At 37.5% G+C, this 23,059-nt stretch overlaps 3 pseudogenes; 1 reads left to right on the plus strand and 2 right to left on the minus strand.

Annotated features, from left to right (window-relative positions):
* The window catches only part of LOC103965804, a 44,235-nt pseudogene extending 22,127 nt beyond the window's left edge, over positions 1-22,108 (plus strand).
* Positions 12-6,958, minus strand: LOC103959739 (annotated as a pseudogene).
* Positions 11,014-13,310, minus strand: LOC103965856 (annotated as a pseudogene).
* Positions 22,109-23,059: the final 951 nt, after the last annotated feature.

Below are 23,059 nucleotides of genomic sequence, written 5' to 3' on the forward strand. Positions count from 1 at the left end.
CACGAATTGAATTCACTTTCTATGTAACGGAAATGGATATGAAGACTTTCAAATGACGGGAAAAGAAGAAAAAGGGATTGTAAATGATGATTCTTATCCCACTGACACCAAAGAAAGAACAAGACTACAAAAATTGAGCAAAATTATCATTGTTACGTGAAGGGAGTTAAGTACAAAAGCATACGTTAGAGACGTTAGTACTAGAAATCACATTACCCAATATACATGTCTAATAATCAACTTGAAGGTGATTCGAACTTGGTGCAAGGCTCTGGACATGTACCTTATCCAATTGGCCTAACTCACCATATTTATGACTAGTCAATCTTACATCCTACAAGATGACAAATAATGTATCTTCCATCAACCAATAATTGCCTCTCTAATCATTAGGACCAATTGAACTACGTGAACTGTCACATATTTGACTCACAAATTGTTAGAGATTATATCTAGACTCGGCATTTGAAAGTGGTTTTTGGCACAATTTTGTTGGTTTAAAGATAATGCAAGTGTCAAGTACTCACATCTGCCAAGTCCTGCATCCTCTGTGTTGGATCAAAAACGCTTCATACAAATGCTGCTAAGTCCACTTGGGAATCCTCGTACTTTGTGATGAAGGGGTGTGAAAGGTATCTGCAGAAGAAGAATACTAGTTAAACAATGTTGATGTCAAGCTACCATCTCCCAGATTGAAATCTGTGGCTAATACGATCATCTGCATCCTTTTGTAGGCAGGCTTCAATAAACGAGCAGAATTCTGATGAAAATTTGTGTTTTGAAGGTGTAGGTGATGGATCATCCAAGATCTGCCATAGACCTCAGAACCTCAGTTGCAAAACAACGGCGGATGTAGGCATTGGTAAGGATATGAATGCAGCATAAGATTGACAGGTATTTACCTGCAGCATAAGATTGACGGGTCCTTCATTAGCTGTCTATGAAAATTCTCCAGTACCACACTGAAAGAGAGCAAGACCAAGGCTCCAAATATGAGCTGGATAGGAATAATTCTCATTTCAAATTCGCTCAGGAGACATGTAACTGACCGTCCCAACAAATGTCGCAAACTCATAATTACATTGCTAGATTTGTTAATACCAAAAGACCACTTTTGATATCGATGCGTCAAATGTAACATGAAAGGAGACGCCCCCAGTAGTGGAAATGAATGCACTTAAGAAATCAGTGACGAATCATGACGATTAAACCAAAGTACAAAGATGCAACAAGTATCACGAACCGTGTCAGTATCCGCCAATGATCCTCCATCGATATACTCTAAAGTCTAAAGCTATGCTTATTTACCAGAATCCGGTGTATAGAATGCGCCATGAAATTCTGCAAGACCTTAGTAACAAGGTGGTTCGTGCGGTGTCAGTATCTCAGCAAGCAGCCGTTGCTTTTTCTCCTATCATGCAACAAAGAACGCTCTATTTCAATTCCCCCATTCAAAATTTCTGGGGTTTTTTCCGCAGCATTTCCTTTCCGGTTACTAATCGCTAGCATAAAGTTCCTAAATTTGGAATTTACACAGGAAATCAATATAATTACTTTTAATCAGTACTATGATCCCATTTCACAAAAAGAAAAAAAAAGACGTAACATAAACAGAATTATCCGAAAAGGCGACGTACGATACCTTTTCGAAAATGTTGATCTTCTTTAGCGCTAGAATCCGATAAGTGGGAATGTGGATAGCTCTCTGCACAACGCTGCTGGCGCCGCTGCCAATTGCCCCAAACACCATCATATCCTCAGAGGCACACCGGTAGGTCTACTCGGCGCTGTCATCCACCGCCAAGGTCGTGCATTTCTGCAATCCGAGCTCGTTGATGTTGTACACACCTGTCCGATACCTTCAACCCAAAACCCAGAAATCAAATATCCACAATTTCCAGAAGCCCTAAGTTCAAAATTTGACTATTCGGATTGCAAAAAAAAAAGCCAAAAGTGCTTACTGTGTAGGAATCGCAAGGGTCGAGCTCCAAGGAAGTGCCGCCGGCGGAGAAGCCCTTTTCGCAATCGGACAAAGTTGTGAGCTTTTTTCTAAGTTCTTCTATTCCAGCCATTTGGGGATGATGAATTGATCGAATTTTGGTTCGACTTGATCTGTATTTGGTGATTTGAATTGATGTACGTTGATGTTCAGGTCGTTCATCTTCGTCCTTCCGTCGAAAGGCAAACCTGCACTTCCAGTCCAACGCCGTTATGCCCGCAGTTACCAATTAAAATGTTGCTCATCATATTCTTTTAAAAGGATTTTTTTTTTTTTTAAATGATACTTCGAATGGGGCAAATGTTTCATTCCAAGCGATATTTTTGTTGAAAATATTGATGAGATGAAAGTTACTTCTCCAACAACAAATCACATGAGATAAATATTAGTATATTAAATTTTATTATCATAATTATTAAATAAAATAAGCTAAAAAAGATAAAATATTTATCTTTTATAGGGTATAAACCGCTATTCGTCGATGCTTTAATTAGAACAACATTTTAGGTTGAGGCGTATAATCGCAGTACATAAAAGTTGATTTTGCCCCTCTAAGATAATGTTCCGGTATAGCAGGTTATATCGTCATAATCTCCAGAATACAGCAACCTATAATCCTTGTAAGCGTATACTCACAATACTTGAATCGAGTGAACAATTCGATTCCTTCCTTTGGTATGGAGGGAGTGAAGAATGTAATAAAGCTTTCAAAAATAATGGATCAAAAAGATAGAAGAAGAAAGAAGAGGAGATGATTGTAATCTACATTCTCTTGTCAATAGAGACTAACAAGTATATATATAAAGTTATAAACATTAGGAAGTCAAACCCTTAAATTCAATACCGATCAATAACGTTATACAGTGATATTAACGGATGCAATATGAGTGTTGGAATGAAACGGTCAACTTAATACATAGATAATTTTTCAAGCGAAGATTAAAAAAAAAAGGGATAATGTTAGAACAGATGTAAATTTGGGCCAAGCAATTAGGTATTACGATTTTCAATTCTTCATGTGTTGAGAAATTAGAACTCCCGGTGCGAAATTAAGTTGCGGGCCCAATTTTCCATAGTGCATTTTTCGTCGATAAGGTCCTTATTTTCGCTGAGGTTGAGGATTTGATATTGAGTTGGAGCTTCAAGCTGCAGTGAGCTTGATGATCGTGGAGCATCCATGGCAAAAGCATTCAAAGGCTAGCTTCTTTTTTTTTTTTTTTTTTTTTTTTTTTTTGAAAATATACGATAGTAGATTTCATTTCATCAAAAAGACTATTACATAGTTCGACTTTTAAAATCAATGCCCTACAAAATCCTCAACAAGTAGATCATGAATAACACTTGGAGGACTCTCATTCCATTCACAGATTTGGGTTACTGAAGGTCCAATCCGTGCGAGTTAATGAGCAACATTGCTTGTATTGCGGCGAGTATGGGTAATAGTAGCTTCAGTGATTGAATGGAGAAGTGCTTTGATGTCCTCCACCACTTGTCCCACAGTGGACAAGTTTAGAGATGGGTTCCTTAAAGCCTCCACAATCTGAAGTTAGTCCGTCTCGAAACATTAGTTTTGATAACCCCTGTTTACTGCCCAATACACAGCTTCCCGACAAGCCACTAGTTCCGCATGCCGAGGAGAAAAGATATCCTCATAGCTGCCACAAATTGCCTTCACAAAGTCTCCATTACATCTCGAATAATCGCCCCAAAACCAGCCTTTGTCCTGGTTTCATTCCATGCCCCATCTACATTCAATTTGAGGCGTCCTGGAGGAGGAGGAGTCCATTTGGCTCTCTTATTGGTCCCCGCCGTCGAACTCTGCGTATGTTTAGCCTTTCCAAAGGCTATCCACCTTAGTCTAGCCCTCTCAACACACACAGCAGGGGTATGTACTTCCCCATTCCAAGTTTCGCATTCCTAGCCCCCCATAATGCCCAACACGTCGTGAGGAAGAGATCAAAACTGGATTTGGGGAGCAGTCTCGCCGCTTCAGTAATCCAATCAAGAAAAGATGGGTGTTGGACATCCCTATTGAACCTGAGAGTTATGATTATGATCGTGGAATCAATCGGATGGTTTTGGTTGATTGCCAAACGTTTCTTCATTCAGTTTCGACGCTGATTTCTTTTTTTTTTTTTTTTTTTTGAGTAAAACGATAGACTTTCATTTCATAGAAAACAACCTTCCAAAAGAGGAGCATATGCTTAGTCCATTACAAATCCTCCAGGAGCACATCAACGGGGAATCTAACCAGAAACATGGACTCGCAACCCTGAGTGCATAACGGGCTAGGCGATGGGCAACACCATTGGCTTGGCGACATACATGGGTAAAAGATGCTTCAGTGATCGATCTCAGTTTGACAAGTTTATGGTGAAGAATGGTTCGGCCGCGTATGAGATTCATGCTGGCTGATATTGAGCTCCGAAAGCAGTGGTTTAAGGTAATTCTCTTCATTTGTGTTCTCATGAAGTATTATTTTATTGATTTGATTATTTCTTGAGCAATGTAGCAATAATGCCAAAGATTTGAGCCATACGTAGCAGCGTGGTTGGTATTCTCATTGCATAGAAAGCAGCGTGGTTGGACATCCCTATTGAACCTGAGAGTTATGATTATGATCGTGGAATCAATCGGATGGTTTTGGTTGATTGCCAAACGTTTCTTCATTCAGTTTCGACGCTGATTTCTTTTTTTTTTTTTTTTTTTTTTGAGTAAAACGATAGACTTTCATTTCATAGAAAACAACCTTACAAAAGAGGAGCATATGCTTAGTCCATTACAAATCCTCCAGGAGCACATCAACGGGGAATCTAACCAGAAACATGGACTCGCAACCCTGAGTGCATAACGTACGGGCTAGGCGATGGGCAACACCATTGGCTTGGCGACATACATGGGTAAAAGATGCTTCAGTGATCGATCTCAGTTTGACAAGTTTATGGTGAAGAATGGTTCGGCCGCGTATGAGATTCATGCTGGCTGATATTGAGCTCCGAAAGCAGTGGTTTAAGGTAATTCTCTTCATTTGTGTTCTCATGAAGTATTATTTTATTGATTTGATTATTTCTTGAGCAATGTAGCAATAATGCCAAAGATTTGAGCCATACGTAGCAGCGTGGTTGGTATTCTCATTGCATAGATATTTGGCGTTTTTGGGACTCGAAATACAGCCGTGTGTTTTTTTTATTGAGATTGTGTCTTACTATGTGGCTATGTGGTTTATATACTGAATTTATAGGAACTGAAAGGTTTAATTTTGGTGTTTTCAGACTCGTAGATATGGTGGTGTAATTGTGAGTGAGACGGTCGGCTAGGAATCGACGGAGACGTTTACAGGAGATAGGGTAGGCGTTTTAGTTTGTCATTGAACTGGCCATACAGTGGAACTGAATGGTATAGAAACAAAAGAGTGTTTTTTGTGGAAAGCTTCTCATAGGCATAGATAGGCTAAATTCTATTGTTTTCAGACTTGTCGATAAATAGTGAATCTCTTTAGCTTGTCACCGAGTCTTGGAGTCGACTGAAAGATGGAAAAGGATACTAGTTATTGAACCCTTTCAGCTTTTTTTTTTTCTAACATTCGCAATTGTTTTCTGTGCATATATATGCCCTCAGTTTCTGACATCAACGGACACTTTCCCCGAATGTGTTATCTTCCGCAATAAGAAAACGCTTAGTGTTAGGGTGGGAGGTTACCCAAGATCTTGCTGTCATGCTCGCAACTTTCACCCAAGCTCGTTGATGTTGTGCACGGCGTACAATCTGCTCAGCAACTTCACTGTTCCTCTATCCGATTGCTGCTTCGCCCAAACCAAAATTCAGTTTCCACAATTCGTGGAAATTCAAAATCCAACCGAAAGGAAAGAGCTTTTTTCTTAGCTTTGTAATCCAGCCATTTGGAACCTCTGCAATATCTTCCATTTTTCCTCTGCAATATATTACACATGTTAATCCAGAATGCTTTCCACCCAATATATTACATTTTTCCCCGACTTATTTTCATGTTTTAAGAACCGATTTTGGTTCCTCTGCAAGCTTGATCACTATACAAAAGTGTGACAAATAGGTTCATGAAAAAGCCATTATGAAATGATCCATTCTACGGAACCAAGACAACAATCTACCTATTAAAATATAAGAATTACTAATAATAAGAAAGAGTTAAGGGCCTCCAACGCCTATAAATAGAAGCTTCTCTCAGTCTATATTTTGAAGGAGAGACGTAGAAGTCAGAAAGAAAGAGCTTTGAGTAGCCATGGATATCGCTAGCAGACTTGCGATAATTGAGATATCCGGTTAAAATTTTGGCTAATTGTTCGAAGTGGGTAGCTCCAGTAGACTCATAGATCATGGAACAAATAGAGTGGGTAGGCCCAACCACCACACTACACGTATAGACGCGAACCCCCCTCATTACCGTACGTGCGACTCTACTGAAAAATTGAGCAAAATTTTCATTGTTACGTGAAGGGAGTTAAGTGCAAAAGCACATGTTCGAGATGCCAGTATTAAGAAATGGTACTGTTAGAATGCATGTCGAATAGTCTTTCTAACAGTACCATTTCTTAATACTCGGGAAACATTCTGATTTTCCTGGTCTCTCCTTAGTGAGAGTTCTCCTTTCCTTCGTGAAAGTTCTTTTCATTGGTGTGTGTGAGTTTTCCGATTCCGTCAATCTCCTAGCCTCCGGCCCTAGCTATGGTTAGCGTCGGTGGCAGTCACCTTTTCCTTCTCTTTCCCTTTTCCTTTTACTTCCTTTCTTTTTAGTCTACTTCTTCCTTTGTTTTTCGGCCTGCTTGCCCCTTTCCTCTACCCTTTCTTGCCTTTGGTTGTTCTGTCCTCAGCCCTGCTTTCCCTCTTTGTTGTCCATCCTCCCTCCTGATTCTCCTCTTTTCTTTTCATTCTCTTTCCTATTTCCTTTCCGTTTTGCCTTTCCTTCCCCTCTCTGCTGTCCATCCCCCTATCCGATTCTCTTCCACCTCACCTTTTAGATTTGCAACCACTAATTTTCTACGCAACTTTTTGCGATTCTCTAGGAAGGTGTGTATAGCTCCGGCTCGGGTGTTCTTACCACCTCCTTCCATCTGTGTGCCTATGTTGGCACTGTTGGTCTGTTGCTTGTGGGTTGTATCTTCCCACTGCCTTCCACAGTTTGGTTCTTTGATCGGTGGCTGCAATTTCTGGGGTGCTCTTTGGAAGATGATCAAGTCTTCAGTTCTTCCCCTGATGGGGCTTTGCTCGGCTTGATTTGAAGCAGGTGTTGGGGCCGTGGATTGTGGCGTTCCGGCTAAAGCACTGGTTACAGGCTTCTACGGAGTGTGTTTGGTTTTTATATTTTGGGCTCTTTTTGGGTTACTTTTGCGGTCCTATTTTGGTGTGTATCTTGTATATTTGGGCCTCCTTGTGTAATTAAGTTTGTTGTTTAATAGTAATGAAGTTACCTTTGACAAAAAAAAAAAAACAAAAAAAGAACTTATAATTAATCCGGAATAAAAAGCGCAAGCCAGGAATTATACATGTAGTGACATTATGTTGGAATTAATTATGTATTCTAGTATGAGCATGCATGTTTACAGGTAATTAACTAAGTTCCTAAAAGATAAGTACAACATATCAATAATTGCCTCTTTAATCATTAGGACCACACTTGGTTGGGCTTAATCTATATTCATGTTCCAAAAGATAATCCAACTATTCATATACCCAACCAACCCACAATCTTAAGCTAATATTTAAATTTCCGTCTCAAGCATGCATGCACAAGAGAAAGTTCTTCTTGGTGAAGTTTGTGATCATCTTATGGACACAATATGTAATAATTGGTTTTATTAAAGATAGTGTTGTCCACACATTTATTTTTATTCTTACATACCATTCTCAATTTTCGATCGTCGGATTGAATGAATTGAAAAAGACTAATGGCTAAAACTAACAAAAGCGTGTGAGAGGTAAAAATGAGTGCGTGAATAACACTTTCCTTTATCATGGTCAATTCGATATAAGTTTCTAATTATAAAAAAAAATCTTAAATAATCATTTTTTATTTGGTTTTTTCACATATGGTGCCAACTTGACAGCCACGTCATAACAAATGTGGACTCCATATTTGCTATGTCAACACTGAATGGTTAGTTTAACAAATTTTTTAACGAACGTATGATTTTAAAATAAAATAATAATAAATGTATAAGATTTAAATGTTTTAAAATATTATAGAATGTTGCATTTGATTTTGAACACAAACCTATAACGCGGTAAAAATAATAATTTATCTGCCAACACTTCCGGCCGTACAAGCCACGTTCGATCACCGTCGCCAGTGTTGGAACCCCCAATCCCACATCGGACAGAGGGAGAAGAGAAGAGTGCTTTAAATAGAAATACCCCTCTCTAACTAACATCGAGGCCTTTTGTGATAAAACCCCACACCTGAGGATTGTGCAGGTGGTTAAGTGGGGACAGTATCGGTGTTGTTGGAGTGGGCCCTCGGCCCGTCGACCTGAAAATTTCTACATGGTATCAGAGCCAGGAGGCGGGCCCGTACTGCCACGTGATTGGGTGGGTCCCCGTTGGCCCCGCTGTTGGAAATATGCCCTGAAAGTCAATCTTTGGAAGAAACCTTTCAGGACAATGAATTGATGTATATATATGACTCTTATACATCGGAAGGCAAAGATACTAATTGGGACTATCTCAATGAACGAAATATGTCCTAAATAGTGAATCCATGGACAATGGATCGATGGAAGAAGTAACCTAATGATGTTAGGTTACAGAGACCTTCTTCTCATAACCATCATGTCCAAAAAGGTTCCTGGTCATAAGGATTGTCGGAGGGATACTGACAATCCATAGACTGGTACATACTATGTCCGCTTCAATTGGAAGGATGGAAAGTCTCATCCCATTCGTGTAGCGACACTAAGACAAGCATGTAGGTGCTCATTAAGGGAATGAGTTCACTGAACACAATCGAACGAGAGTACTTGCATGGAGGTCTACTCACATGTCAAGCAAGTAACTCTAATGGTTGGAATAATGTAAGTAATCCTTTGACCTGAGGCATCTCGTTGTCTTGTGGTTAAGTACTTAATCTTTGATTATGTTAAAGTCATTCCATTCGAGAGTGTCCAAGGCATCGTTGGGGTTAAGCCACTTAGCCATGAAGGCAAGTGAATGCGCAACAAGGAATCTCTAATCTTCGATAAGAGAGGATGAATACTCTAAGATATGATTCGGGAATCTTCGGCCGAAGTATCGAGCGTAATAAAGGAAAGCGTTCCTATACGTCTCAAATGAATCATATAAGAAGGAATAATCACATTAGGGGTTTGACATTATAAATCCATACCCTAGTAATGTGATTGAGAGTATTGTTTTAGAGAAGGATCGAATTACATTGTAATTCCAACTGAATAGGTTCTCCGAATAACTTCTACATTAGCTTGGGTAGCCATGATATATGATTAGATGTCACTCATGGCTTGTGAGTTCTTCTAGATGATTAAATGTAGTCATTAAAAGGAAGGTGAATTAAAAGTAAGTTTTAATTCACTAAGTGATTGGATAATCAATTGGATTGATGCCAATCACCTCACTGCCTTGCTAATTAGAATCTAAAAGATTGTTCACCGATACACTCTTGTAATGAGTAACTAATGGATGAAGGAAATAATTAATTGGATTAATTAAGTGTTTTGATTAATTTAGAAAGTCTAAAGAAATCATAAAAGCGATAAAGATCGTTTTGGGCTTAAAGAAACGTTCGGGTTTAATTGGGCCCATTGGGCCAAAAACCCATTGGGCTTTTATTCAAGCATTGGATGACTTGAAATAATTAAAAGCCCAAAGCCCAAATTAAACACAATTGGCCGGCCAAATGAGAAGGGAGAGAGAGTAAGTCAATGGTTGATTTGTTTCTTTAAGAAATAAAAGGAACATAATAATGAAAGTGTGTGTGAGTGTGTTAGGTAGTTGATTATATACACAAAAGAAGAGAAAAACATTCTCTCTCTAAGCTCAAAGGCCGGCCACCAAAGGGGATTCTAGCTAATCATCTTATCACTCTTTGGTTAATTCCTTCATCTTTCTCATTACAAAGTGGGTGAGGATCTTTAGAGGTTTTCATATCTTTGGAAACTTGAAGAGGACCTAGGAGCACTCATTCTCAACAAAGTGGAGGAGGCAAGGAGGGAGGCTAGGCTCAAGGAGTTCAAGGAGCAAAGAGCTTGGAGGTGGTCAATCCTTGGTCTTAGATCTAGATCAAGAGGTACAAAACTACTCCTAAACTTTGTTCTTCAATAAATTGTTTTTGATGCATCTTATATAAACCTATGCATCTTGAAGGGGATTTGCATGACTATAGCTTTGATAAAATGTATGACATGCTTCCGTTGCTTTCGTATATAAATTTTGAATTGTATATGCATGCTAGTCACTAGAAATCCCACATAAATCTCATATTTTCCCTTCACCCGCGTGATTGTCCACGTAGGCCAAAGATGCCACGTGTTTGGGTGGGTCCCCATTGGCCCCACGTGATTGGGTGAGTCCCGACATGGCTCCACGTGGTTGCCGATGTGTGGAAATTCACGTGTGACCCATAAGTGCCCGCCACGTGATTGGGTGGGTCCCCGTTGGCCCCGCGTGATTGTCCACGTAGGCCAAAGATGCCACGTGTTTGGGTGGGTCCCCATTGGCCCCACGTGATTGGGTGAGTCCCGACATGGCTCCACGTGGTTGCCGATGTGTGGAAATTCACGTGTGACCCATAAGTGGGGTCTCACGTGCGGGGGAGTGTTGGAACCCCCAATCCCACATCGAACAGAGGGAGAAGAGAAGAGTGCTTTAAATAGAAATACCCCTCTCTAACTAACATCGAGGCCTTTTGTGATAAAACCCCACACCTGAGGATTGTGCAGGTGGTTAAGTGGGGACAGTATCAGTGTTGTTGGAGTGGGCCCTCGGCCCGTCGACCTGAAAATTTCTACAGCCAGTTCTTAGCCGTGTTCGTCGACCACGCTCTACTCTCGCGCTCCGATTATCCCGTCCACACTTTCCGACTCTCCTTCCCGCACGGCAGTCAATACTGCTTCTGTATCGATTCCTGAGCTCAATTCGCGGTAACTCGTCTTTGCGCTCGGGAAATCGAATTCAAATTCTTTGATCCTCCTGACGAGGCAGTCGGGTATTGCGATTTTCGGTTTTCCGTTCTGAGTAATGGGTGTGTTGAGAAATTAGGACTCACACGGTGTGAAATTACGCTGCCGGCCCAATTTTCCACCGTGCGCTTTTTGTCGACAATGTCCTTGATTCTCACTGATTTTGATTTGTTGGCGTGGATTGCAGTCTCTTTAGCTTGTTGATGAATCTTGGAGTCGAACGATAGACCGAGGGAATAGGATACTAATTGGTCGTGTTATATTTCAATTTATACGTTTGTTAAGACTACATATCCTGTACTTGTGCATCGGCTGCTGGCATAAGCAAAAAGATATTGCAACCGAACGACATCGTACAAAATTGTTTTGAATAGGAAACGTCCTGCCCGGATGGTAACTCGTTCAAGCTTCAAGTACTCACATCTGCTAAGTCCTTCATCCCTTGCGTTGGATAAAAAACGCTTGGGGCAAATGCTCCTAAGTCTACTTGCGAATCCTTGTCCTATGTGATGAAGGGGGTGTGATAATAGCTGCAGAAGGAGAATACTAGTTAAACAATGTCGATGTCAAGCTACCATCTCCCAGATTGAGATCTGTGGCGAATATGATCACCCGCTCTGCTGTTGGCCTAGCCATCTGCATCCTTTTGCAAGCAGGCTTCAATAAACGAGCAGAACTCTGCTGAAAGTTTGTGATTTGAAGGTGTAGGTGATGGACCAGCCAAGATCTGCCATAGACCTCAGAACTTTAGTTGCAAAACAACGGCAGAAGTAGGCAATGGAAAGGATATGAATGCAGCATAAGATTGACAGGCCTTTACCTGCAGCATGAGATTGACGGGTCCTTCATTAGCTGTAAATGGGAATTCTCCTGTACCACACTCAAAGAGAACCAGACCAAGGCTCCAAATATCAGCTGGATAAGATTAATTCTCATTTCGAGTTCGCTCAGGCGCGACATGTAAGTGACCGACCCAACAAATGTCGCACATTGGTAATGACATTGCTAGATTTTTTAATACCAAAAGACCACTTTTGATATCCATGCGTCAAAAGTAACATGAAAGGAGACGCCACCAGTAGTGGAAATGAATGCACTTAAGAAAGCAGTGATGAATCACGACGATTAAACTAAAGTACAAAGACGCAACAAGTACCACGAACCGCTGCCATTGAATTCTCTAAGCCAGCACTTATACCAAAATCTGTTATTTTTGGCTCACGCTTGAGATTAACACGCAAATTGCAGGCTTTATGTCTCCGTGGACTGGATGCCTAACTCCGCGCAAGTAGCTCAGTCCCTTCGACATTGAAAACATAAAAATTAGAAGATTAAACACCATGCAAACGCACCAATGTTCTGATCAATATAGCTTCAGGTATTCTTTCCTTTCCGGTCACTAATCAATAGCATAAAGTTCCTAAATTTGGAATTTACACATGGAAAATCAATATACTTACTACTAATCAATACTATGATCCCATTTTTTCACTTAAAGAAAAAACATAATAGAAGCAGAATTATCCGAAAAGGCGAAATATGACACCTTTTCGAAAATGTTGATCTTCTTTAGCGCTAGAATCCGATGAGTGGGAATGTGGATAGCTCTCTGCACAACGCTGCTGGCGCCGCTGCCGATTGCCCCAAACACCCTCATCTCCTGCGAGGCACACCGATAGGTGTTCTCGGCGCTGCCGTCCACAGCCAAGGTCGTCCGTTTCTGCAATCCGAGCTCGTTGATGTTGTACATACGCCGTACGATCTGCTCAGCAAGTTCACCATTCCACTGTCCGATAGCTTCAACCCAAAACCCGAAAATCAAACCTCCACAATTTCTAGAAACCCAAAATCAAACTTTGACTATTTGGATTGCAAAAAAAGCCAAAAGTGCTTACAGTGTAGGAATCGCAAGGGTCGATCTCCAAGGACGAGCCGCCGGATGAGAAGTCCTTTTCCGCATCGAATAAAGGAGTGAGTTTTTTTCTAAGTTCTAATCCAGCCATCTGAGGATGATGAATTGATCGAATTTTGGTTCGACTTGATTTGTATTTGGTGATTTGAAATGATGTACGTTGATGTTCAGGTCCTTCATCTTATTCTTTCGAATCGTCTCCACTTCGAGTCTAACGCCGTTATGCTCCTGGGGTGCTCGCGGTTACCAATTAAAAAATAGTTTTTATCACAAACGGCTCTTAAAATTAACCAATTATTTTTTGAAATTGAAAATTAATTAATATAGTATTTAGGGCGGATGTCGCAAATTACTGTAGTTATTCCGACGTAATTTTGTCAAATTTTATCCTGATTGTGAGCCCCACAAGTTTAATTAAATATTGACATGTAATTTAGAAATATTAAAATGATAAAAATAATTTTTATTTTTGTACAATTAAAAGAATAATGTTTGACTACTCAAGGATGAGTAGGAACTCATACTTAAAACTTTTCTATTCAAATCAATGAGTTTGTGTTTATAATTAGAATTGTTCATATTGAGCTCTGTCAATTAAAACGACCTCAGTTTTAATTGATTTTTTTAAGATGTAATCTTTATAGAGTGATTCAGAATATGAACGGTTCCGATCATAAATACAAAGTTATATAAATTGGCAAGTAACAGTTTTGAATAGCAACTCCTACTCATCCCTTGAGTAGCAAAGTATAAATCCACTTTAAACCCTCAAACACAGACATTACAAAACAGCCTACTGACAAATTTCACAAGAAAACAACACCCACTTATCAACAAAAAGGCATATTGGGACCACTAAAAGTGCAAACAAACTCAAAAATTAAAGGAGATTCGATTTACTTACCATATTGTGGAGGCTTTCCGTTTTATCGATATATTTCTGGCATCGCAATCAATCTAAATCACCCTTGCAAACAACCAAACTCGAAGTATTCCTAACAATCCTCAATTTAGTCGAATCTAACATATTTCATCGAATCTTATGTAAAAAATCCCCAATAATTTTTCAAACCCTAAATCTTACAATAGAAAAGAATTCGCAGAACAGTGAGAAATGGGGATGCGTGAGGAAAAGTAAGGGATTAGGTGGGATGAGTGAAAAAGTGGGAAGGGAGGAATATGATTAGTAGGGTATTATTGTCATTTATCATGAAAATGGTGTCGCATGTCTTTTTTTAACATTGATTTGGACAGAAAACTGACGGAATGACAACATTGATTCGCAGGGTTAAAATTCATGGACTACATTGATCGATTTTCAATTTTAAAGACCATGATCGATGGGGTCAATTTCATGAACCATTTGTGATAAAAATCTTAAATTAAATTGTATGCAAAGTATGGCTTCTAAACTCCCAATTGTCAAAAGCTAAGATTCCATGTATAGTTGGTTCTTTCATTGTTTATTTTTGTTGGAAAGACTATTAAAAAAATGTGAAAGTATCATAACTTGTCAAGTCATTGCTAATATATATGAACGGAGTCGGATCTTCTTCGGACCCAAAGGAACTGAACTCACTCATCAAATGATCCAGACCATTGAAATTTGATCAAACGGCTACAAAATAAGGTCTTCTAAAAGTTATAATAATTGTAGTCATTTGATCAAATTTCAATGACCCAGATCATTTAATCATTGAGCTTAGTTTCTTTGGGTCCGAAGAGGATCCGGTTCCAAAAAATAAAGGACAAAAACTCGTATAAGAAAAGGAGACCAAATTATTTGTTTACCGCTGACCATATAGTATATATTAGATACAGGTTTAGCAGCACCAATGCTTTACAACCTCAATTCAAGCTGAAGCATTTTTCTGAAGGCTTCCCCATTTCAATTCAAGTAGTGAGTGGTTAATTACTTATCCTTTGGTTCACTATTTCTTTCTTTGTTTTCACTTTTCATATATAAACACATGATCATTATCTACCCATACTAAAATCTCCTTTGGATAAATTGACAGACTGAGCATGGCAGCAGAGTTGAGCTAATCAGAAAACTCAGGCAGCGAGGCAGAGTTGAGCAGATCAGAAAACTCAGGTATCTGTCATCAAAATTAAAGTATTTATATGAAAGGTTCTCTTGGTTTCCTGATGTGTAAAAAACACATAGTCACTCACTCTTAAATTTAATATCAAGGGTGGAATCATGAAGAATAAATGAACGTGATATCAAGGTATTAATCTCAAACCTTGAAATCAAATTCAAGGTTTAGTAACCATGAACCCTTCATCATCAAGTGACCAAGAAATCGAGACTCGACTTGTATATTACTATCTTGTACATTATTTTCTTTTATCTTTCTATTTAAAATTTTAATTTTAGGTAATCCTTGTTTCACATTAAGGTTTTCATCTCAAAATCTTGATATCAAATCCAAGGATTAGAGATTGTTGGGTGTGTTGGGTGTTGAGTGATAAAAGTTGGGTGTGAAGAGATGGTTGTGTATAAATAGAAACTATATTAAAATCATAACATGCCATGTACTTAAGAAGTAAGTGATTTAAGTTACTCCAGGAGAATTGAAGAAGAAAGTAGTTAACATATTGTATAAAATGCCATTATTATTACATACGTACCCTTGACAGATGAGATCCGGCATGACTTTCAAGCTTTCTGCGCTGCTGTAAGGAGGGGTGATTGGGAAGAAGCGAAGGAGTTCCTTACCCTACACCCCAATGTAATAACAGCAACGGATTCATTGGGGACAGCTCTTCACAACGCAACAATATTCGGGCACGAGCAAATTGTGGAAGAGCTGGTGCAGTTGATGACGGAGGAACAATTGGAGATAAAAGATGGATGGACGGCTTTTGCTTCTGCTGTAAGAGAAAACATCAAGATGGTTGAATGCATGGTTACGAAGAACAAGAAACTACTCGGTATTGCCGTAGAGCCCCTCCAAAGGACTCCGATTGTCATCGCTGCTCGGAATGACCAAAGGGATATAGTTCGGTACCTCTACTCTCTCACACCACCCCATGATCTAATGCCAGATAAAGGCATTTACGGCTCTGAACTTGTTAGAATTTGTCTTGAAGCCAAACAATTTGGTAACGAAACTACTCTTACCGAATCAAATTTCTGCATTATACACACGCACATATATAATAATTGGTCTAAATACATACGTACAGATATTACATGGAAGTTACTTCAACGTTGCCCACGATTTACATGTACTCGAGGCAACAACATGTCCCCTATACTTTCATTTGCTTATTTCTCCTCTGCATTCCTGAGTGGGACGTCGCTCAAATTCTGGCAACAGTGAATCTATAATTGTTAGTAATATCTTCTCTTTTCTCTTCCTACCATTAAATTTATCAACATTATCTGTAGCATGTTCAAATGTCATCTTCCACAAAGGGTTTCATAAGGTGGTCTTCCTAGTACTTTTCTTAAATCTTATACCATAATGGTATGCTTTCATCCACAAAATCTGTTTTAAACTATCTACAAGGAGTATTTTGAATGAGGAAAACTTATTTCTTGGTAGGTATACACATAGAGCCTGGTCATTCCATCAATGATTTTCGTATAAATATTCAAAATCAAGAAAATGAACAAGGTAATCGAAGGAATAACACAGGTATGTTACACCTCAAAACTCTAATTACGATTTGATACGTTGAAGTCCTTTTCATATATTCTGCTCTTCTTCTTCTTTCTCGTTGTAGAATTTTTTTCAATTATCCATCTCCTTGTTTTTAATAATTAGTTAAGTGATGTGGTTTGATGGAATGGAATCCACGATGAAATGCGGTCGGCCTATCCAAACATTATAAGATACAATAAACAACTAACATGGCATATCTGAATTCAAACGTAAAAATCAAAAAACAAAAGTATTATCTCTATATATATAAAGGGAGCACACCAAAATGGTGAAACATTTGAACATCTCTAAAATGTCATCACTTAATAGAACAGACAATTAATCTACCCAATTAAAATAGGGTCAAAATTATAAAATGACACAATTCGCATAACCGAAGTTCCTCCTGTACATATAATGCTTGCGCACATCTTATTAGATGAAGCACACCCACACTTAGAGATTGATCGTAAAACAACGGGGGCCCCTTGATCAGTCCTCCTGCAAATTGTGTACCACATAGCTAGTGTGCACACTTTCAATTAATTTATCCTTAGACTCTAAACTAATGAGAAATATTGGAGAAAATGGTTTTGTAAACAGAATGTTTGATTAATTCTTATTGTTAAAATAAATATGTATCGATTGATTAAAGAAATGTAATTTTATAGTCTATATCAAATGAACCAAAAGAAGTAAAATCCAACAAAGAGAAAATGAAGCAACAAATATTAAAATAAAATAAAATAAAATAAAGGAAAAGTTCACAGCTCATCTTAGCACTTAAACTTAACTCTAGTTTAGGAAGAAAAGATCCGGAAATGATCTCTTTCTAGAAGCACTTTTGCTCAACACTATTAACTATAGAAAATGCTCACAGCTCATCTTAGCACTTAAACTTAACTCTAGTTTACTATTTAGTTAATCATTCATTTTTAATTTTAAAATGATTTAAAACTAAAGGAAAAAATCAAAAGAAAAATTCGACAGTCATCATCGTATGCAAATCATGAACGCTCTGCACAGATTTGTCAAAATTGATGCCAAGTTTTAAGGAGGCCCCTAAATTTTCTCTTGATTTTTCTTCCCAATTCCCGCTCGGATTTTGCTTCTTTTTTTTTTTTTTTAATTTATTTATTTATTTTAAATTCTGTAGTTTCCAAATTCGATTTTTTTCAAAAATTCAATTATTGTTCTGAAATCCGATTACAAAAATCAAAATTTGATTTTACTGTTATGAGATGATTCAACGATTCGTTGACAACATCATCGCCATCACCAAAGATCGTTTTTGAAATTGGGTTTTGGTTTCATAGCTGCAAAGGCGCAGCCGTCGTAGTGGTCTTCGGCCGTTGTTACAGTGGAAGAAGAAGGAGGGAGGGAGATCGGGGAGGGGGACGGCGGAGACATGGCAGATTCGCCATGGCAGCTGAAGAAGAAGATTTTTTTGGATAAAGTACAAAAAATTACCTTAACTATTGGTGTCACGACAATTTCATACCTCATATTTTAAAATTGACAATGTCATACCTAATTTTTAGAATTTGGTTATACCTTCCGTTACTTGACTTTTTACTTTTTAGTTAAATGCTGACGTGGCTTGATCCGTGTCCCACTTTTTATTAAAAAATTAATAAATATTATTAAAAGCTAAAAGAAATCATTTAATAATTTTTAAATATTAAAATAATAAAAAAAGTTAAAAAAAAAAAAAAAATAAAAAAACCTTATGTTCGTACCCTTTCCAATGAGGAAGAAGAAGAAGAAGAAGAAACAGAAGAAGAAAAATAAATAAAAAAAAAACCGAATCTGCATCCCAAGAAGAAGAAGAAGAAGAAACCGAAAAAAAAAAACCCCCGAATTTGCTACCCAGAAGAAGGAGGAGGAGGAAGAAGGAGGAGGAGGAGGAAGAAGAAGAAGAAGAAAAAAAAAAAACAAAAAAACCCAAATCTGCAAAAGAAGTAGAAGGAAGAAGAAGAAGAAAACAAAAAAAATAAAATAAACCCGAATTTGCAAAAGAAGGAGGAAGAAGGAGGAAGAGGAAGAAGGAGGAAGAAGAAGAAGAAAAAAAAAAAAAAACCCAAATCTGCAAAAGAAGGAGGAAGAAGAAGAAAAAAAATAAAAAAATAAAAAAAAACCCAAATCTGCAAAAGAAGGAGGAAGAAAGAAGAAGGAAGAAGAAGAAGAAGAAAAATTAAAAAAATTAAAAAAAACCCGAATCTGCAAAAGAAGAAGGAGAAAGAAGGAGGAGGAAAGTGGGATATATATATATATATATATTTACTTTTCTTTTAATATTTTAATTTTTTTTTAAGTTTTTAATAATAATTTTTTAATTTTTTAATAGAAAGTGAGATACGGATCAAGTCACGTCAGCATTTAACAGAAAAATAAACGGCCAAGTAATGGAAGGCATAACATTGGACCAAATTCTAAAGATGAAGTATGACATTGTTAATTTTAAAATATAAGGTATAAAAATGTCGTGACATCAATAATTAAGGTAGTTTTTTGTACCTTACCTATTTTTTTTTTTGTTAAATTTTTGTGGGGGGATGCAACACGTGTTGGGGTTAGGCGGGTGGGAAACTTGAAACAGCTTTTTTATTTATTATTTTTGTAATTGTACTGTTTTTTTTTTTGAAAATAAAATACAATTCCATTTATAAATAACTAAATCATACAACGACATGCATATGAAAATGAATTCAGGACCTCTGAACAACCTTGACAAACAAAACCTACTGGGAAAAAGCCCAAAGAAGGAAAAGAGGCCTCACATGCACATAAAACTTAGACTTCCACCCAGACTCAGCATGAATAAGGTCCATAAGCCACAAAGGACCAGTAACCATCCACATCGACAACTCACGACATTTTAGGCTAAACATAATTATATTTGAAAAAAGAATTATTATTGGCACTCTAAAAATTACATTCTGCACTCTAAATTTTTTATAATTAGAAAGAAAAATACACTTTCTAAAAATGTAGATTAAGATTTTTGAAGTGTTAATAACAATTCCCTTTAGAAATTGCAATTCGAATGGGCTAGCTTCCAAAATCTATGATTTCATATAAAATTTCTCTAAAATAAATAAGAATTGCATTTTATTTTTCATTGCTTATGCCATATATATCATCTAATCAGCATATAAATAAATTTTGGTAGCAAAATCTGATTTTATATTTGTGTTGCAGTCCTGGGTTTGTTACAAGGACTTCCATCGAGGCTTTTAGAGTTTTTGGGTATGCCGATATTAATTTATTTTTTTTTACTGAAAATAATAAACACATAGTTAATTTTTAAAACACCTTTATTGAATTCAATTTGTTGATTTCGTTTGATTTATCAAATCCGATGAGTATAAATTAAGAGAAGTTTGTGAGAAACTAAAAATTGTGTGTGAAAATTTGCTTACATTTTCTATTTGTTTAAACTAATAATTTATTTAGTTATCTTTTTATTTCGTAAAAATGTGGTTGTGAGTTATAAGTTACATTGTTTTGAATGTCAACGTAGGAATCAACCGCATTCATGAGCTGAAATTGATCCATGTTCGGTCACGTCAAATTTTGGACTTCATGTGTGAAGTGATAAAACATTTAAATGATGAAGAAATGAAAGACTGCTACGTATCTGATGCAATAGTCGTAGCTGTTGAAAAGGGGATTGTTGAGGTCGTTGCTTCTTTATGTAAAGCCAGACCAGAACTGTTGTTGACAATTTATAAAGACGGAAAGAGCTTATTCCATTATGCTGTTGAATGCCGTCAAGAAAAAGTTAATAGCCTTTTATACGGGTTCGTCAAAGAAATCTCATTACAACTTTCTTAGGCCTCGTTTGACAGCTTGGACTATACTGACTATTTCTGTTGAATAGCATAAATAGCCACCGGATAGTACTGATTAAATTAGTCGGGTGTTTGGTGCAGTATCGGACTAGTGACCGTATTATTTATACTGTGTTTGATATTATACTAGATAGGAGGAATCAAACTTAAAAAAAAAAAAATTTTAAAAGTGAAATCATTTTTTTGTTCCCAGATCTCTCCGCACCCCCCAAACACCCTCCCTCTCTCTCCCTTCTTCTTCCCTGACTGCAAAAGAATCCCAAATAATTGTTCCCCAGCTCTCTCCGCCACACCCCCCAAACTCCCTCCCTTTCTCTCCCATATTCTTCTTCCCCAACTAAATAATTCGGACGTTTTGGTTGGTTTTATTAAGCGGGTGTATACCGTGTTATCCTATCCGACCGGTTAAATTAATCCGGCACTTATTTAGTACGAGTGAACGCCAAACACCCAAGTCTGTATAACTAATCCTATCCGATCTTTTATCCGATCTGCCAAACAGGGTCTTAGATGATTCCGACAAAAGTATGCTACATTGTGCGGGGATGTTATCTCCCTTGGCAACGGAAAAGCTTGATCGTATTCCAGGTGCAGCCTTACAAATGCAGAGAGAAAGGCAATGGTACAAGGTTAGAATTATTTCCTTTTATATTATTCTTCTAGGCTTAATTACATCTATGACCCCTGAAGTTCAATCCGAATACTTAATCCCATGAAATTCAAATTGTGTCACTTAATACTTAGAAATTTAACTTTTTTTCACTTTGTCACATGCTGATATCGTCCAAGAATAATATAAATTCTACCTCATTATATGCTTAAGCTTAAACTGTATCAATGTATCAAATGATGCATCATTTTTTTTTTCTTTTCTAATTACTGAAATAACACGATCAACTAATATCACTACGGTGCATAATTTTTTGTTCAATTCCAACTCTCGGGAGTCTCAAATAAAAATAAATATGGTTTGACACCCTCTAAATTATTTACCAAGAACCACACGAAACTGCATAAGGAAGGAGAAAAGTGGATGAAAGGAACTGCAACTTCTTGTACAGTTGTCAGTGCCCTCATTATTACAATAATGTTTGCGGCAGCATTCATAGTTCTTGGTGGAAATAACCAAAGAAACAGGGTTACCTATATTCTTAAACGAAAAACTATTTATGGTTTTTATAGTTTCAGATGCAATTTCGCTCTTTTCTTCCACAACTTCAACGTTGATGTTTCTAAGTATCCTTACATTGCGTTATGTTAAAGATGATTTCCTTAAATCCTTACCCACAAAAATGATAATAGACCTTTCCACGCTCTTCATCTCCATTGCGACCATGATGGTTGCCTTTTCTTCTGCCCTATTCATCATGCTTCGGGACAAACCATGGATTACGTATCCAATCATTTTCCTTGCCAGCGTTCCCGTCATTTTATTTGTTTGGATGCAATTTCCCCTTCTCATTGATATTTTCGTATCTACTTTTGGCAAAGGAATGTTCGATAGGAAAGTCAAACGCTGGATATAATTTCTTGATGATATATGTGATATATTAATTGTGTAAGTTGTAGTAATGCTTGTCACTTACGAGAAAGCTTGTATGCATTGCACACACTATGTAAGTGTGCGATTCCTATAATAAAAACCCCATTGCTAAATTTTTTTGTTTTTTATTTTCATGTCTACTTCTGCTGATTGTTACAGGGTTTTGGCCAGACAGATAAATGACTGGATCCTCATTTATAGATAGGTTTAATTTTGGTGTTTTTGAGACTAGTGGATATGGCGTTGCAATTGTGCGTGAGACTCTGTCTTCTAGGAATCGAAAGAGACATTAACAGGAGATAAGTAGGTCGTTTTAGTTTGTCATTGAATTGGCCATGGGTGGTTATTCTTCCAAATACAGGGGAACTAAATAGTATAGAAACAAACAGGGTTCTTCGTGGAAGGCTTCTCATATTCATAGAGAGGCAATTCTATTGTTTTCAGACTTGTTGATAAATAGTGAGTCTCTTTAGCTTGTCACTTAATCTTGGAGTCGACTGAAAGATGGAAAAGGATACTAGTTATTGATCAGCAATTTCACTGTTCCTCTATAGGATGGCTGCTTAGCCCAAATCAAAATTCAATTTCCACAATCCGTAGAAATTCATAATCCAACAAACAATATTCTAAAAATGTAGGCGGCGTCAGGTGGCTGGTCATTGTCTCGATTAATGTCTAGACGTTTGAAAATTAAGAAATGACGCCTACACCTGCTGAGATGCCCACATAGACCGCCTAGGCACCCGTCTAGGTTGCGACTCACTTAGATAAAAAATAGATAACTTTCATTTTGTATTTTATTTTTCTCAATAAATTGTAAGAGACTTGTTGAATACTTAAATGAACACACATTATATGTTTGTTTCTCATGTTTTCATTATGTTCTAATACTTCATAATACACATGAAATTCTATTTTGTAGTTTTTGATGAAA

The sequence above is a fragment of a genome, unplaced genomic scaffold (assembly GCF_019419815.1).
Source record: "Pyrus x bretschneideri cultivar Hongxiangsu unplaced genomic scaffold, Pyrus_bretschneideri_v1 Contig13, whole genome shotgun sequence".
Lineage (NCBI taxonomy): Eukaryota > Viridiplantae > Streptophyta > Magnoliopsida > Rosales > Rosaceae > Pyrus > Pyrus x bretschneideri.